The sequence below is a fragment of the Peromyscus eremicus genome, chromosome 11, assembly GCF_949786415.1.
Source record: "Peromyscus eremicus chromosome 11, PerEre_H2_v1, whole genome shotgun sequence".
NCBI classification, from domain to species: Eukaryota; Metazoa; Chordata; class Mammalia; order Rodentia; family Cricetidae; genus Peromyscus; species Peromyscus eremicus.
In genome coordinates, this window is record NC_081427.1 from 50,824,708 (window position 1) to 50,843,860 (window position 19,153).

The 19,153-nt window shown below is 42.5% G+C and overlaps 1 pseudogene; it reads left to right on the forward strand.

Annotated features, from left to right (window-relative positions):
- Nucleotides 1-17,797: 17,797 nt before the first annotated feature.
- LOC131921406 (mitochondrial import receptor subunit TOM6 homolog) lies at nucleotides 17,798-17,986 on the forward strand (annotated as a pseudogene).
- The last annotated feature ends 1,167 nt before the right edge of the window (nucleotides 17,987-19,153 follow it).

Genomic DNA, 19,153 nt, shown 5'->3' on the forward strand with positions numbered 1-19,153 from the left:
GTGTTCAATGTCCCTAAGAAGGCAGGCTAACAGGAATGCTAATAGTGCCAGTGGTGACCTGACAGCTGGCCCAGGGAGAAATTTTAGCACTGTGAGTTTATAACTTGCTGCCTTGCAAGTTAGGTGGTCAAAGAAAATCACTGGGAAATAAGACTGTAAGAAAAAAAAAAAAAGGAGTAGGGGAAATGTAAGATGAAAAACCAATCAGGAGGTGCGATCACTGCTCAGATCACCTGTAATAGATTAATCGTTGCACTCGACTATCAGCTTCTGTCAATGCCTTCTGATTGCCTGAATCTTCGAAGAAGGCCAACAGTTCTTATGAGGAAGTAAATTCTTCCTAGGCCCACAGCTCTGGAATCCATAAGTATCGCCGACTCATTCACCCTCCCTGGACTCAGATTCCTTATCTATTTAATAAATGCCGAGCTTTATTATTTACTTTCTCTTTCTCCTAAAAGTTGAAGGAAACTGTGGTGCCAGTAACAGCCACCATTCTGTGACTTAGTTGAGTTAGGAAGAGCAAGGGAGTCCCCCAGGGCTTGTCAACTTGCCTGATCTCAACCACCTTGAAGCCTATGTGAGGCATTTCCTCCTTCAAACTATTAACAAGAAGTGGGTGCTTTCCCCCTGTCTTCATTTAATGCTGATGCTGGAACTGACAAGAAGGAGCTACGTGGGAGGTGGACAGGCAGGGATGGCTGACGGTAAAGTTTTAGGGCAACTACAACTTCTTCAAACAGGGAAACTTCGGCAAGGGGATGATGTGAATCTGTCAAGGTCACACAGCCAGTGAGAGGCAGAGGTAGAGTCGAGGTCCAGGTGTACCCAGACGTTTCTGTGCTTTGCCTCTGTGCACCCTCCGCCTTTGGTACATACAAGAGAAGGTCTCCCCCAGGCAACTTCTAGGACATTGGTGGATGGTTTCTGTTCCGTAGATGTGTCCTCTATAACTGAAACATTCGCCGTGTTTCACAGGGCAGGAAAGACTCAGGAAACAGAAGCTTACAAGGTTTCCCCAGACTGAGTAAGCAGTAATCGACTGCAAGGAAACGATGGAGCTCCCCAAACACAGAGTAGGAGCTCCTAGAAGCCATCATCCGTGCTGGTACCAAGCTGGATTTGGGGAGAATAATTTCTTTCATCAGAGCCCTAGGTAGGCAAGTCACACAACGATTTCTATTTAAACCTATGTGGAGGCTGAGCCTCTAGGAATTTCCTCAAAGCGTAAAAGGCCAGTTTAGATTATGGAAATTCAAACTAATTTTTCATTGTTTGACATTGATATTCAATAACCAAATAGAATTATTCTATTATTAATTCAAAGCATGGGACATGATTTATGCAGACACTTTCAAGTTTCTTGAAGTCTGAGTTTGTTGACTGTCCGCCATGGACTCTGAAAGCAATGGTGAGATATGGTAAGAAATAAAAGTTACAACTTTTCCCAAACATATGCCTTCTTAGTTCAAGTGTAAAGCACATGTCAATGGAAATTGGCTCCCAGAGAGCGGTACCTACAAACCCTGACCTCAAGAACGATGGCCTTCAGGGGTAGACGTCAAGCTTCCCTTTATGGAGCCCCATTGATCCTCAGACTTTCCTCTGAGTAAGGTCAGAGACAGCAAATGTCATGAGAAAACTCACATTTTCCAATGTTTTCCCAATCCATCTCACACAGTAACCATCCCCATAAAACAGATTTCGGTCTGATCTCCTCAGAGAGCTATGCCCGGTGTCTGAACTTTGAGAAAAGTGGCCCCAGAACCAAAAGCTTTCCTAAGAGTGGTTTACTTTTCCAGTCAAACCTTTCCAGGTTTGACAGTGATCTCACTGCCGTTAAACGGTTAAATAACAGCTCAAGCTGCAAAGTTATATATGCGAGAATTTCTCCACCTACCTTACAAACTTTCAATATGTTTGCCCGGTCCGCCCCGATTCTTGAATGCCTCTGCTGAGATGTTCTCCAGTGCAAAAGGAGCATTTTGACCTTCAGCAAGGACTTGCATCTTGATGAGAGGAAAGCAAACTCCTAGTCCTTGGCTGAGAAGAGTCTTATGTAGCTTGCTGGAAGATTTACTCTACCCTAAGAGTAGAAAATATTAGCAAATACTGAAAATAATTTGCTGTATGTGAACCTTAATAAAAAAAGACAGCCTAATATTTACACAGCTCCTTCCACTCACAGAATGGCAAACATGCCCTCCCCTTCAGGGGCAACCTCGGCCCCATTACTCATCCCTTCTCTCCTGGAGGGAGTTCTTGCCAAGTCAGTCACACAGGTGGCCTCCTCAGTCACATCCCCCAAAGGAGATCTCTCCATTTCTACTCCTGATGGGACCCAGTGATTTATCAACTTCTGACTCCTTCTTCCATAAATGATACACAAAAATGGTAAATAATTGAGACTTCATGGTGGTCCAACTAGACCCTAGGAAACCAACTTCCAAGCTCTCTGAGGGACATCCCAGAAACCTCCCAAGACCATACAAGTTCTCTACAGCATCCTTTGAGTAAGAAGTGGAAGCCCTACTGTCCTGTGTAACACAAATCTTAAATCTTAAAAGGTCTTATTAATAAAAACAAACCTGGAGCCAGGTATTGGGGTGAACGCTGAAAGATCAGAGAAACAGAACAAGCCACATCCAACCTCACCATGCCAGCTTCTCAGTTGATCTTGTTGCCTCAGACTGAAAGCCTCTGAGTCCTCATCCAAATGGATCTCAGCTGAACTGCCGCTCAAATCCTAAAAGCTTAAAAAGCCTCTAGTTCTAGTTCTTGGTCCTCATGCCTTATATGCCTTTCTGCTTCCTGCCATCACTTCCTGAGACTAAAGGCCTGTGTCTTTCCCAAGCAAAAACATGAGATCTCAAGTGCTGGGATTAAAGGTGTGTGCCACCACACCTGGATCTGTTCCTAGTGTGGCCTTGAACTCACAGAGATCCAGACGGATCTCTGCCTCCCAAGTGATAGGATTAAAGGCATGTGTGCCACCAAATTCTAGCCTCTATGTCTAATCTAGTGGCTGTTCTGTTCTCTGACTCATCTGTTCTCAGATGAGTTTATTAGGGTACACAACCACAGTCCTGATTATGTCCTCACTTCCCTCCCCATGACAATTGAGATATGAAAATGCTGTCATGTTGCATAACCTCTTGTTGCAGAATGGGGGGTGGAAGTCATGCTTTCAGTTTACCTGTCAAGCTAAATATCTTTAGTTTATTTTATGCCACTTCTTATATTTACCTGATACTGTTTCCTACTGTTTTCAAGCTTCATGCCAAGAATTTGATGAATACCAATATTTTAGCTCATGTCCTCCTGGGTTCTTCATTTGGAAATGCCCCAGCTTTGAATTCATCCTTCAAAAAAACTTCATGTATTTTGACTCCTATAAACTTTTAATATCTGGTTAATTGAATAAACACAAGTCCCCTTATCATTGAAGGATAAATTGTAAGATCTCCAGTGGAAGCCTGATGCATCAGAGTACCAAACTTGTATACACTATGTTTTCCTGCATGTCCCATGATATATCCACACTCTAGCAGAGTTCTCACTTCCCATACATGGTGCTGAGTGCCTCTTTTGTATCAGTGATCTTATACTTTGAGGCAATTACTAAACAAAATTTTATTTAAACCAAAGCACTGTGATAATGCAACGGGTCACTGTTACCCAAAAGACTAAGTGATGTGTGTGTGTGTGTGTGTGTGTGTGTGTGTGTGTGTGTGTGTGTGTGTGTGTTCCCTCACCGTCAGGGTATACAATGAGTATATGCTGAACCAAGGGATGACTGGACTTTCTAGCAGTGAGCACTACAGCATGAATCCTCATCACACCACACAGAGGGATGCACTGTATCAAATTTATGAGTTTTCTTTATGGGATTCCATACCTAGCAGTTTCATCTTGCAGTGAACAATTATTAACTGAACCCACGACAGTGACGTCAAGGACAAGGGAGGACTACTGCCACACAGTGCAGCATTGTGCATGTGCTTGTGTCCATTTTCCACGCATATCCTCTATGAAGGCTGTATTTATGAAGCATCCCTGGGTGAACCCACTCCTCTGTCATTCTGTCAATCAAAGGGCTTTGGTGTGTCTATATTACTGGTGCTCAGATAAATAGTATAAGCAGGTCTCATCTTTCCTGCTTTCACAACTCTAATAATCAAACTGCCCCCTCAAAGTCCTCCTACTTGCCACATCTAATAGAGATCCCCCACTTGACCCTCCTGGTGGGAAGTGGCTTGTCTGTCCTTCCGTTGTTTTTCTTGTACTTCTGCTTCTCCTTCCTTGGATCGTCAGCTTCTTGAATTGCACCTTCAGTATTTTCTCTGGTTTTTCTTCCCAAGTTCATAACTACCGATGTGCTTTAGGACTCTGTTCTTTTTCTTACTGCACACCACCTCGAGGTGGATCCCTGTTAATCCACATGCCAGCGATGCCTTAGCACGCCACTGAAATCCCTGTGTTTTCTGGAGTCCATATAAACTTTTCCAGAAAACTTTAAATGGAGCATTTAAAGAATAAGCTTTCGATAAGCCAGGGAAGTAATACTACTATTTCCCATATAGGAAATAACAAAACTCCCAGGCAGGTATGGTGACTGGGTTTGGACCCTAGCTCTGTAGAAGACCCCAGGTTGGCTGCCACTCATCCTAGGTTGCTGAGGTCTAGGTGTGAGAAACATGATCCTCACTTCACAAAAAGAGTCCTGGAGATGAAGGGTAGTGAAAACAAGACACATTTTCAGTTCTGCAGAAGCCAAACATTAGCCTAGACAAAAGGCAAAAATGGCTGGCAGGACAAGTTGGTGCAGAATAGTGGTTTCTCTGCCTTTTTTTGGTTCTCATTGGATGATTTCTTAGGGAGGTACAATTATCTTGATGTCTAGAGTTGCTCCCTCTCCAAAGTCCTCATCCTCTTAATCTGAGATTCAAATCTTTGTATTTGTCTGACAAATATCCTGGGGCTTGAGATTCCCTTCCCTTCTGATACATGGGCACACTTCCTGTAACTTTTCAACCCTGGGAAAAGTATTGAGAGCATCCACACAAGCAAGCACAGCTACCTGGAAGGGGAGATAGGAGCCCAGTGCTGCTTATTTGCAATTCTTTTTTAAGCTTGAAATACATCTCATTTTGAACATGGACCTTGGTGATTTACTAATTAGACAGGCCAGTAAGAAACCCTGTCTCAAAAGGCAAGGTAGACAGGGCCTGAGGAATGACACCCGAGGGTGTCTTCTGGCCTTCACACACACACAGAGACAGAGACAGAGGCAAAAAGGAAGTAGTCAACTGATTAAAACACCATGGTTATGTCAAAAAAGAAGAACGGAAGCCGTTCCTCAGCTACTCAGAAGGTGGTGGGACCTTGGCCAGAGCAATTTTGGGTCAAACCCAGATGTAAACTGGTTGAGAAGTAACTGAAGAGAAGCCAGGGAATGCAGACTATATCCAGCAATTGAGCTCCGAAAGAACCAGAATGGAGCCATGGGCACCTGAGGTCTGAGGGAGAATATGCCTTATTAGCTAGAGAGAAGGACCCAGGACAGAAAGGGTGGGGGAGCATCAAGACAAAAAGGGAGCCATGTGGCTCTGTAAGTCTTAGTGTCTTAAACTCCTTGGGCTGGAAGAAGGCAGCACTTTTAACTAGGAGAGAGAGAGGGAAGACCACTATGGCTGTGGTTTCTGTTGTTCTTGTTTATATGTTTGCTTTGATGGAAAGAGTAGCGAGGAATTCAACAGAGTTCACAAATGGCCCCTTTGCCACTTCAAAACAGAAAAACAGCCATTGAAGGGAATTTCTGAAGTTCCTAGGGGTAAGCGAGAGATGTGGGAGAGGTAAGATAAGGAAGGAACTGACCAGAGACCATAGTTTATTCTAATCTGTCCTGCATCCTGTGCCTCCGGTGGTATTTCTAGAACACAGACCAAGCATAAGTTCTTCGAGCTTCCAGCTTCCCACGCTAGTTGAAATCTCTCCACAAAACAGCTCCTGCAGGGTCTCCAGCCTCATCCACACAACCACAAGCCCACTCTAGACCATTCCAACGCAAGCTCTAGCTTCACCGTTCTCCAATGTGCTACAGGCGGACTTCTGTCGGGAACTATGTTGTTGTTTGTTCTGTTTTTTTTGCAGTGCTAGAGTTTGGATGTAGGGCCTTGCCATGTGTGAGGAAACAGCTTGGCCACTGTGCTACCACCTCGTTGGGGAATTCTTCCCATCTCACTTCTCTGCGTGGGAACCTCCACCCACCTTCCCAAACCCACCTTCGGCTAAACATAATCCTCAACTTCAAGGGTCGTAATTCAGTATGAATGTGTCAGAGTGGAAGACCCATGGAGTTATCAAAGAATGGAAATGGAGATAGGCATATGATGATGAACAGACTACCAAAGATTTCCTATACACACGTCTATGTCCTGCTACTCCTATAAGGGCTTGCATAGGAAGACCTGTGTTTTGTATTTGTTTTACAGTGTTAAAATGTCCCTTTGTTGGAGGAGCCATTTCATGGATCTTACTTTCCAAAATGCGTGGACTTCTAACGAAATTCCTCCCAACCAGACTCTTTCTAACATCTTGCCTCATTTAGAATATCTCCTCATGGTCCTTGAGGAAAACTCATTTCTGATGCCTCCTGAAAGTCAAGTCATTATCGTGTTCAACCCAGGCATCTCTTTCTTGCCCCCGCACCCCAAATCCTGAACACAGTATCTCCTTTATCCCTGGGGCTCTGGTAAAGGCAAATTCTATACTCACCACCCCATATTTGGCTTCTTTCATCCTTCAGTTCTTTCTTTTTTCCATACAAATAATGTTTTGGTAAGCTGTCTAAAAAAGAAATGCAGGCCTTTAAATACATATACATACATATATGTGTTTATATATGCATGCACACACACATACAAATAAAAGAAAATATGATCTGCATTCTCCTATCAGAGTAATCCAATCCCTGTGCATCATTGTTTGGAACTCAATCCTGCGTGACTCGGCTTTATGTATTTAGATTGCTAAACAGGAGAATTACCGTATCTACTTAATTCAATACATGATTTTCCTGTGAACTGTTCTAATCTTGGCTCCACCGGCAGATGGCTGACACCTAAAATAAGACTAGCTTCACACCTACTCTGCTTCTGTTTAAATCCCCCTTTTAAAGGAAGATGAAAGGGTAGAGGTTGAAATGTATACATTTGTTCTGATTACTTATTACAGAAAGTTTCCGCACTTGAAATATGCAGTTGTAAAATACACCACTGAAAGGCTGCAGCACACCATCCATGGATGTCCACACCTCCTTGACTACCAGCTCTTGACAACGTCTACAAAGGATTGTGGTCCCAGGAACCCTGTATCAACACACACTCCCAGGATGGATCTAGATGCTGTTTTGTTTTCTTCAGACAGGTTTTAAACTTTCTCTTATGAACCCGCCTTCTCCTTCTGATCATTTGGGTTGTGTTCTTGTTCCCTTTTCCTTCTGAGACCATTTTTTCCCCCAACAATGGGCAGCCTTTCTAACATTGAAATCCTCTCCTTCCCAAGTAAAACTTCATTTGGAATGCTAATATTTCTTAGGATGCATTGAAAACCCCAAACAAGCAATAGATTAACAGCCAATCACTGGGGGACATGGATACATCGAGTATAGTTACCCTCAAGCAGACATGCAACTTCCAGGTTGAACTGGATTTCCAAGGAGAACTGGGAAAAAATGGGGACCTGCTGAGGCAGTCTTACTTCATCATGAGGCAGCCTCTAGCCTTTCTTCTAAATAAATGTTTATCAAATATTTTACCACTGAGGCTGAGAACTGAATGTCTTGGTTCTCTTGCCCAGGGGTAAAGGATACCTTGGAACTCATCACCTCCTGAAAGCAGGCTTGCTCATTTTCCTCTCATGCTCTCTGCCACTGCCAGTGCTCAGGCTCATCAGTCACTTCACTGATGACATGTATCCTCCCAAAGATGTCTCAGGCCAATCTCAAGGTCTCTCTTAACTTGGCATTCTGGGGACAGATTGGATTGTAAGGTCTCTCTTTCAAAACATGGCAATAAAAACCGAGCTGTGAATCTTTTGGGGGTCTCCCCCATATGACCTTCCCATTTAGAAAGGAGCCGTATTTTCTGTATTTTCTTCAGGCGGGAGGTTGAGAACATATGGAATGTGTTACAAGAAGAGTTGGTTTGGGCTGTTTCCGATCCCCAAGCCAGCTCCCTAACCATGACAAAACATTCCCCACAATCTCATCGTGACTCATTTTTATTTTTAAATAACCTCTGGTATGGAAGTTTGTCAAGACGTTTTTGAAAGGTTAAAGAAATTATGTCCACATGCTTAGTGACCTCCTCAGAGAATTCTGGTTGATTAGGGACATTGTCTCCCTCTGAAAATCACTGGCTATCTTTGCTGCGTAACCCATGACTCCTCTGTAATTTTCAAACATGAATTTATGTAAGTCTTCATGTGTTCTTATCACTGTGCTCAGGACTTATGAGAGCGTATAAAAAAGGTGAAGACAACATCTTTGGTATTAAACAGCTTAAAAAAAATCAAGTCAGAGAGGGTGGAAAAGGTCACAAGATCATGAGTACATGCAAAGGTACGTGAATGTGGTGGTGACTATGCTGCAAAAATGTTCAGAAAACAAAATTATAAATGTTTTGGGGAAATGATGAAAAAAATTCCCACGGGAGCAAGCACTAGTTTGGGTCTTCAAAGCTCAATCAACTTCATAGGAACAGAGAGAAGGGATGCCCAAGAGAGTTTCCAGGGACTCTAGACATCAAGACTTGCAGTGGGGGCTGTCTGGCTGGAGGCAACACATGCATGAAGGAATCAGCTCAGTCCTGGCATGCTAAACTAAGGAAAGTCCAGAAGAGCCATGCCCGAGATGCTTGGGATGCATGTGATATATGTGAGATCGTGACTGAGGGCTTAGGGAACAAATGAAAAATGACTATCTCAGGGTGAGGATACAGCACATTAACCAATTTGGTAAAGCCTTGCCTGGCATATAGGAGTCTCTGGGTCTGGTTCTCCAAGGAGGGCAAGGGGAGGTGGAGTAAGACGCATGAATGGACACAGGAACAGAAGGTCTCAAGAGTGAGAAACTGAAGATGCAGGACCGTAATAATAAAGGTAACATTCCTCCTGTATTTGTTTTCTACAGGGCTTTGAAAACAAAGCCCCATGCACTGGTAGCTTTAAATGACAGAATTTATCCTCTCACTTCTCTGGAGGCTACAAGCCCAGCTACACCATCAGTTGGGTGACAGCCATGCTGCGCTCTGGTGGCCTCGTTCCTTCTGGTGGCTGCCTAGCTTCTTTTGGCCTCTGGCGTTTGCCAGCAATCCTTGGCTCCCCAGGGTTGAGGCTCTAATCTCTGCCTCCATCTTCTTGTGGGACTTCTTCCCCTTCCTGTCTGTTTCTGTCCTTTCCTCTTCTCATAAGGACAACAGCAGTGTCCTGAGCCAACATAACTACTTCAATAGATTAACTCAGTGAAGATTCTCTTCTGGGGAAAGTCACATTCTGATGCAAGTGGACACGAATGTTGTGAGTGTCTGTTCACCCCAGTGCAGAGAAAATTCAGAGGCTTCTTTCATCAGAAACCAGGAAATGAGCTGCCACTGGGCAGTGAAGGAAGTGGGAAGTTGGTAGGAATAGCGCAGAACGTGTTCTCTGAACACTCATAGAACAGAACACTCTCTTAGGAGGAGGAGTTATGTTTGGGAGGGAGAAAAGAAGCTCTCCGGTCATCACAGGGGAATGTAAAGGAGAGAGATTCAGGCTGAGGAGTTGGCTAGGTAAGAGGTCAGCTGTGGCTGGCTCCTTTGTGTCTCTGATCTTTCCGCATATACCCAATATCTGGCTCTGGGTTTTATTACTAAGAACAATTAGGATTCATGTTATAAACAGCAGCACAGTCTGTGAACCTACATTGACATGTCATTCTTACCAAAATCTATTGTTCACAGTGTTGACTATGGCATATGTACTAAAGTCTTACAAAGTGTATAAAGGCCGTTTAAATTTTAAAAATGTTGATATCAGGTCATGTCCACCTCATGTCTTCATGCTGGGATTTGGTCTGGCTTGAGTTTCCGCTGAAGTTATTCATGCTTTTAGTTTATATGTACAGATGTCCTGTTGTACCCAGAGAATAGTATACCCCTGTATTTATTCACTGTCTCTGGCATATACAGTCTTCCTGCCATCTACATAATGTTCCTGAGCCTTGGGAGGAGGGGACATGACATAGACATCCTATTTAACGCTAAGCATTCTACTATCTCTTATTAGCTACACCTTGCCATTTGTAGGCCTCTATCTTCATTACCACCTACTGCCAATAGAAGCTTCTCTGATAAGTGTTGAAAGGTACATTAATCTATGGGCATAACAGTAAGTCATTAGGAGTAAGTTCAATGTCAACTTAGCAGGCAGGTTCTCCCCTTGGGCCTATGAAACTGCCTAGCTACAGGTTCTTGTCAAATAGTGATAGTATGTATGAGTTGCATCTTGTGGAGAACGACTTAAAACCAATGACAAAGTAGTTACTACCATGGGTTTCATGCCACTACTGCAACATTGGGCATGCCTTGACAGGCCAGGCATTATCGTAGCTCGCTGCATTCAAAGCTATGGAAGACTGATGATTATTTTTCTCCTTGGATAGCATGCATAGCACTTTCCACAACTATGAAAGCTAGCCGGGAGGAACAGTGATTCCAGGTCAGTACTAGTCTAATATATCCATGATGGAGGAATGTCTTTCTGTATGCTGTGAAAATGTGTTGCTCTGATTGGTTGATAAATAAAATGCTGATTGGCCAGTAGCCAGGCAGGAAGTATAGGCGGGACAAACAGACAAGGAGAATTCTGGGAAGTGGAAGACTGAGTCAGAGATGCCAGCCTGCTGTCCAGGGAGCAGCATGTAATGGCACACAGGTAAAGCCACGGAACATGTGGCAGCATATAGATTAACAGAAATGGGCTGTGTTGAAATGTAAGAGCTAGTCAGTGGTAGGCCTGAGCTAATGGCTTAGCAGTTTTAATTAATAGAAGCTTCTGCGTGATGATTTTATAAGCAGCTGTGGGGTCCATGGGGCTGGGCAGGACCAGAGAAAACTTCAGCTACATATACATGTTCTGTGACTCAAGTCCATGGTGTCTTCAGCAGTAGGCTCTACTGTCAAGTTCTGAAGGGTAACCAACAGCATTGGCAGTAGCCTGTAATGTTTGAAGGTCTATGGGACGTCGCTGGAAAACAACTCCCAAAGAAGAAACCCATTCCTGAAACTGGGTTTTATTTTGTTAACCTGTGGTATCTAGTAGACTAGTAAGGATATTGTCATTCTGGAGGACAACTGTATTTTAACACCTCCCCTCTCTTAGTGTGTGTGTGCAGCTTCCACAGAAGTAGATAGATTTCCACAGGATTTTTCAAAAGCTCTTTAATCCCTCCCCATATCTCCTCTTCTGCCTTGCCCTCCCCCCAACACAACTCTAATTAACCCTTCCCATTCCATTAGTTCATTTTAAATTTTTATACCACTGCTTTCTACTTCCCCTCCCTCTAAAGCCAAACCCCTGAACCCCTTACTAGTTGCTGATCTCTATGTGTATTCTTAATCAAACATACATGCCTGAAAATTCAAAACTAACATCCACAAATGAGAGAAAACATGAGATGTTTATCGTCCTGGTCTGGGTTTCCTCACTCAGAATGATTCAACCCATTTACCTGTGAATGTCATAAGTTTGTTTTTTTTTTCTTCATAGCTGAAAAATATTTCAATGTGTGAATGTATCATATTGTCATTTCCCATTCCTTAGTTGCTGGACATCTAGGCTGTTTCCATTTCCTCATTATTATGAATAAAGCAGGAATGAACATGGATGAGCAGGTGTCTCTACAGTAGAATAAGAGTCTTTGGGGTATATGCCTAAGGATGGTATAGCTGGATCATGCAGTGGATCTATTTTTAGTTTTTTGAGGAACCTCCACACTGGTTTCCGTCATGGCTGTGCCAATCTGGACTCCTACCAGCAGTGAGTGTTCTGCCTTTCCCATTTTAACATCTGATTCTAGGATCAGAGCTCCAGTCAGCCAAATGGCTGGCTTATAAATAGGAAACCATAGGGGAACAGGGATTCAACTTAGAATTCTATTGCAAGGACTGCCTCCAACATTGTATCCATGGAAGAAGCAGAGCCTTGGAGCCAGGGTAAGAATCTAGAGACTGATCCTCTTCTGTATTTGGGGTAAAACATGCAAACTTTTTGAGTTACCATTCTCTTGGGGTTTGTTGTTTGTTTGTTGGTTTGTTTGATTGTTTGTTAATGCATTTAGCACAAAGCCTAACAATCTTAGTTTCATTCCTGGTACCCACTGGTGGAAGGAGAGCGTCATCTCCTGCAAGTTATCCTTGTACCCCCACACATGCACCATGGCACATCCATCACTCCCCCCAACACACACACATATAAAAAATAGTTTAATTGAGCATTTCTACCTGGTGAGTATAAAGATTCAAGAGACTAGAGTATACATTTAATAAGTATTAATAAAGTATAGCAAGAATTATAGCTAGCTATGACTGTTATGATTCCTCATGGGAATGTTTTCTTTATTTTCTGGCTTAAAAGGCAGTTTTTTTTATTCAAATGGTGTCAAAGACCTTGCCAGCTTTCTAGTCAAGGAGATAGGTATAGCTAGTTGAAATATATGTGCGTGTAAAACAAGCCATGCCCAAAGATTATTTTTTAATATTATGTTCCTGGAATATTTGCACTTTACCATGCTGGATTGGAATTTAATCTAAATTTTTATTCCAAGTTGTTCTTTAAATCACCTTTACAAAACTAAAACTTTAAGGTGAATGCATTGGCTCACATCTGTCATCTCAGCATTTGGGAAACTGAGGCAGGAAGATCAGGAATTCCACACAAGCCTAGGCTAGTGAGACTGTGTTTAAAAATTGAAAACAAATTCAACCTTGATGCCTTGTTGACAGTTGCTTGTATATCTGAAAACCCTTTTGAAGTTAGGTGTCACGCCTGAGCAATACTGAGCTTCCGGGACCCTGGGAGTGAAGTCATCTCCTCAGCTCAGCCCCTGAGCACCTCACCCACATCAGCCAAGCCCTGACCTTCAGTGCAAAGGAAGTAAAAGAAGTACTGGGCAACAGCAAAGTCAGTTTACCATGCAGGCCCCAATGACAACCTCAACCAGTCCCACTGGGAGACCTAAGGCTGGAAGTTGTTCTTTAGTAGAGTTCCCTGCTCACCCAGAAGCCGGCCCAGAGCTGATCAATTCACATTTTCACAGGTCAAGGCAGTTTCCCACAGCTGGAACAATCCTAAGAGGACAACGGTCACCAAGAGCTGGGCAGCAGCTCCTTCAGCGAAGAGAGGCTGAGCAGGCTGGCCCAGTGTCTCCCACTCTCTCCAGCACATGACATCACTTTATTGTACCTTTTTAATCAAGTAGATAGAGTCCTTGGGGGTCGGGATTTGGATCTCTTCTGCTCAGTACTATATTCCCAGACCTACTGGCTTTGACTGCATAGACGAATATTGAGGTATATTCCAAATTCTTGTATTTACTGAATCAATGGCAAGTAGGTACTTAATTCCTCCCTGGTGACTAAAATCGTTAACAGAAACTAGAACAACCTCCACTGAGCTAGTTCTCAACTTGAAAAGACGTTTCCACTGAGAAATATAAACATTTTGTTTTTAAATTTTTTTGACCTTTTTTTTTGAACTTTTTGTTACAAAACTTACTTAGTTTTTAAACTATAAGACATTTACCTAACAAATTTATGTGTTCTTTAAAGAAATTTTTCCCCTTTCCAAGAAGTTCTGGTAATTTGCAAGGTGAAGGAATCCCCCTCCCTCCCACATTTTCACAGGAGACATTGCTCCTTTTCTCGTCCTTCAGTTGGGTATGAGGACATAGGTCAAGGAAGGGAAGAACCTCCATGAGATCTTGTTAAGCAAAAGGTGGATGAGAACCAAGACCCTTCACTTCACCTCAGATGGATGGTCTGCAGCCAGGCTTGTCTTGGCTTTCTCAATCAGGCCCAGTAAATCGTTGCCATTTTCCACAAATATTTCCACAATGTTCTGGGACATAAAAATAGCTCTCACTTTGGAAGCTAACAAAGTAGTGGAAACACCAGGTCTCCTGGTGTTGGCTGTGCCCATTCACTGGACCCACTGCTCACCCGTGTTTCCCCCATGATGCTTTTAAATGTGAAGTAGCAAAGACACATCATCCTTGATGTTAGTTCTTGTTACCAGGACACAGTGTAAAAATTACTCTGCAATCTGGGTCACTACTGCATCCCTCTGCCACTGCTGTCTGTCAACCAGCCATCCTGGGTCCCAAATCCAGGTCTCCTTCAAAGTCCTCAAATGAAAACTCCCATGGGCTGTGCGTCCTGTATTCCTCCTATTTTCTACATACTGTTATATATTTTGAATCTATGGATTACCTGCCTGTGTCAGATTTAAACACCAAAACCAAAAGAAAATCCACATGCTATTCAAGAGACAAACATAGATTTCTTGTATGAAAGTAACAGTAGACATTTAGTTCCACTTAGATATAAGACCACACCTATGGCCTCTGGCTCCAAGGCTTACCTCCGACTTTCTAGTGTCCCTAGGAACTTACCTATACAATCACATTTGACGTTAAGAGACTTCGGTAGAAAGGTTTCACTCCTGTTAGTTCAGTTCATCTCCAGCCCAAAGGAAAAATGTCAAAACAATAGAAAAACATAAAGCTAGTTGAAGAGAACGCTGACATTTAGATGTGCATATTTGGCAGAGGAAAGGGCTCAGTGAATGTGCCTTAAAGGGAATTAATTTTATTTTGGCATTCAACTCTTTAAAAATCCTAGCCATTCCAATATTTCGGTCTTATTTATTGGGAGTGAAGCTTGTGTTTCGTGGCTGGAGCACCAGCTTTTGCCAACCCATCAAGGGTCAAAATTCCTCTATGCTATTTACTAACCCTTACCTTGGCACGTTAATATGCCTATTGGCATCTTGGTTTTCTCCTCTGTGGATGGGGTAATAACATCTAAGTCATGGAATGTTGGTAAGGATTAAATTAAATGAGATGACACAGATAAATCACTTAGCACAGCTGTGTTTAGTACGTCATAATCACTCAAGTACTGTTCTTGCCGTTATCATCAACATTGCTTTCTAATTAATCCCTGGGCTTTTCCCCCTGCTTTTAATTTAGCTAAAAAAAAAATCTGTTTCCCCACAAGTAATTTTTATAGTAGTCCCAAAAGGAACTAACAGACACTATTACATACAAAAAATTGTCCATATACTTTTGTTTTATAAATAGAACCTTCCATATCATTTATTTAGCAGCTGGTGATGGAATTTTTATTTATTGCTAAGGGCATATAGTGTTTATATTCTATCCACTGTGATTTTTCCTCACTTTTCAATCATTTTTAAAGGATACTATGGATGCAAGAAATAAGGGGAATAGTATTGTTTGGTTAATATACCCTTGTCACATGCATATGGTCCTAAACCTAGGCTATAAAGCACTCTGATTCCTTTGTGGTTTCAGGCAAGTCATTTCACACATACAACCTTCAGTGCCATCCCTATTTTCTAGTTTACAAAAAAAGATGGTCTTGCAATCAACCTAGAGGTATTTAGTTGTTTGGACATACAAGACCAGGATATATTCATTCAGCCTCTCTGATGATCAGGATCAAGCATAGTCAAGCTCATAATTCACTTTCAATTTCAAAAAGCCCCTGACTCTCTCTGAAGCTCATCTTTGAACCTTGTGGGTACGTGAACCACAAGCAAAGGATCCTCAGGCTATAATAAGGCTTTCCATTTTCCCCATTGAATTCTAAACCACATGACTAATAAAATTTTCTGTTTAAAAACAATGAATTAAATTCACTTCCCAGTCACCTCTTAATCTGCTCTTCCCGAGTGATGCCTATATCTCACCATTCTGTCCAATGGCTGTTATCACACCAATGTACCAAAGACTATAGCATCTCCTGGGAAACATTCACAAGCCAAACCATTGCACAGAACTCAAGTATTCACTTAACTTTAATTCCATGAAAAAACTAATAAATAAACTTCTAGGTACCACAGAGTCCAAAGTGGTTATCATGAGAAGATATACTCATGTCACTGGGCACCAAATTTGTAGATCCAGCTACTCCTATCAGAAGATGTATTTGATATTGTCCACCTAAATGAAGCAGTAGTCAAGAGAAAAAGAAAGGTTTGGTGATCATAAAATATCTTAAATGGAGGAAGAAAGAATAGTGAATCCCTCAAAGACCTCAGATGACAATGGTGTACTCATATTTTAAAATTATGACCTTTCGGGTGGTCTTTATATATTTTTTGAAGCCAGAATGATCCAGGGTCTCACACAACACACATTATCTCTCACATATACTAGACATAAGCACACACAGGCACACATGGTAACATGATTGACACCACCTGAGCTCAGACTAAAGCTCTGGACTGAATATCATGCAATTAAAGTTATTACTCAATCAGTATCATGGGAAGACTTCTGAGAGGATCCTCTCGATCCCAGCCCTTGCATAACATCCTCCCCTCCTGTGAGTATGGCTGTGTAAGGGATATGGCAAGAGGCTTTTGCAGATGTAAAAATGTCCCCAAGTCAATTGATCTTAAGAGAGGGAGATCACCCAAAGTGGGTCTGACCTTGTCACATGAGCCCTATAAATCTGGATCTGGAGTTCAGAGAAAGAAAGCAACAGATTTGAAACACAAGGGTTGGTGGTGATGTGCCATTGCTGGGTAGACGGTGGAGCAGCAGTGTGACAGCAGAGAGAGACCAGTCTCCTGCTGACGGCCAGGAAACGAATAGGGACACCAGTCCAGTAACCTCAAGCAACCAGTTTCTTCCAACAAACAGAAGGAGCTTGGAAGCAGATTTCTCACTGCAGTATAAAAATTCAGACCTGACAGCATTTTGATTGAATCCCGTGATAGCCTGAGCAGAGAATCTACTCATGCTGTGAAGGACTTCTGACCCACAGAACTATGAGCTAATGGATGGATATTGTTTGAAGACTTCAAGTGTGTTATCTGTCACCCAGCAACAGAAAACTAATGCATTGATGAAAGATATTGGTCCTCATCCCTCTAAATGCCCAAATTATATATCTTCAGGGTGATTTGCTTAAGCAATAAAATATAGATTTTATACTTACCACAAATACTCATTGCATTTCAGGCAGTCGAGGAACTGTGTATGAAGGAATTAGTAAAATGATTGGAATTTCTTTAACAATTCTTTAAGCCAGTGGTGGACCACTAACCAAAGAGAAGTGAAACACTTCAAGAAGCTTGCTTTAACACTGGCTTCGCAGTATACAGAACAGTGTACATGTGCCTACATTTTAATGTGCATATATAACTTATTTTTATAATAATGTTTATCATTTACTATCAGTACATATTCAAGCCCTGTCATCTGACAACATGAAACCTTTTAAAAATGACCTGACCATTTTTAATGTCGTTTACTCCTACATCAATTGAACGGTACACTGAATTTTATATTGAATCTTGTTTCTTTAAGATATGTTTCTATAACCATCAAGTATTTATTGACCTCTGCTATTTATCAGACAAGCGCACAGACCTTCAGTATATAAAGATGATTAAAAAGGAAATAGGTGCGCCGCGCGCAGCCTGTGCGGAGGTGCTCGGAGCTGTTATGGCTTCTAGTGGGGTGACGGTGAGCGCCTCCGGCTCAGCCAACGAGGCCCCGAGGTTCCAGACAACGTAGGAGACGGGCTCCGCGGCGTCTACCGCTTTGCCACTGATCGGAACGACTTCCGGAGGAGTTTGGCTGGCCAGGAACTTGAGTGACATTGATTTGATGGCCCCTCAGCCAGGGGTGTAGCCAGATAATGGCATTCCTGTGTACTCAAACTTCCCAAAGACAGCTATTGTCTAGGACCACGAGATACTACCCTGGTGGCAGCTGAAGTTGACGCCCTCTCCTTGCCTGAACCTCCACTCCTACCCCTCCACCCTACCCCTCCACCCTGCCCCTCCACCCCTACCCCTTCACCCCCAGGCAGCCCCCAGCTTCAGCTGAGATGTTGATGTTGCTTCTGCACAGTTCTGTGTGTAGTTCCCAAGTTTCTGCAGAAGGTGATCTTTGCCCTTGTCCTGAGTAGTGATGGTTTTTGAAAAAAATATTTCAAATAAAGCCTGCACACACAAAAATAAAATAAAATAATAAAATAAAAAGGAAAATAGATGCAACTTCAAGAATTGAATGGAACTAACATATAATAATTTATATGTCTCATCATACATATATGATTATAACATGTATACATACATAATTATACATGCATGAATGAATATATTCACATATAAAATATAAATGCAAGCTCATCTACAGGAATCTCTTTCCTCTTTAAGGGTGTAACACTCAGCAACAGTGTTACAGCATTAAAATGGCATTTACCACCATTCAGCAACTAGAGAGTCTACATTCTAATCTCATTCTTCTAGTGGCTCATGAGGGCAACAGTGTCCAGAGCCAGTCCCAGCCAGTCTGCTGCCTGTAATTCTAGCCAAAAGCCCACTTCCCTACCAGCCAGGTCCTCAATCAAGTTTGAGGTTTGGTTGGTGTCTTAGTTTGCTTCCTGTTTCTGTGATAAAACCACAAGCTGAGGCCCTTCTCTGCTTAACACGGGCACGTTTCTGATTATTGAGGGTCTTCGGCTCAGAGAAGCACATCCTTGTTTTAGCTCAGGTCATTGTATATTATTGCATTTGTCTGTCCTAGCAAGCTCAAGGCAAGGGAAAGTGCTGGCAACTGCCCTGGAGGGTGGGAAACACGGCATAGCATGACCCAGAGCAACAGGGCAGACTTGAGGAAGTGGATGATGGTACATGTCGGGTACAGAGATTAGGGGGCTCACAAACAAAAGCCATCAGCCTGATTTGTGACCCAGAAAAAAAAAAAAGAGTAACTTGTACGACTCCAAACTGTGCTTCTCATCCTTACCCATTTATTACGTGGTTCATTTGCCAATTTTCAATGTATCCAAAA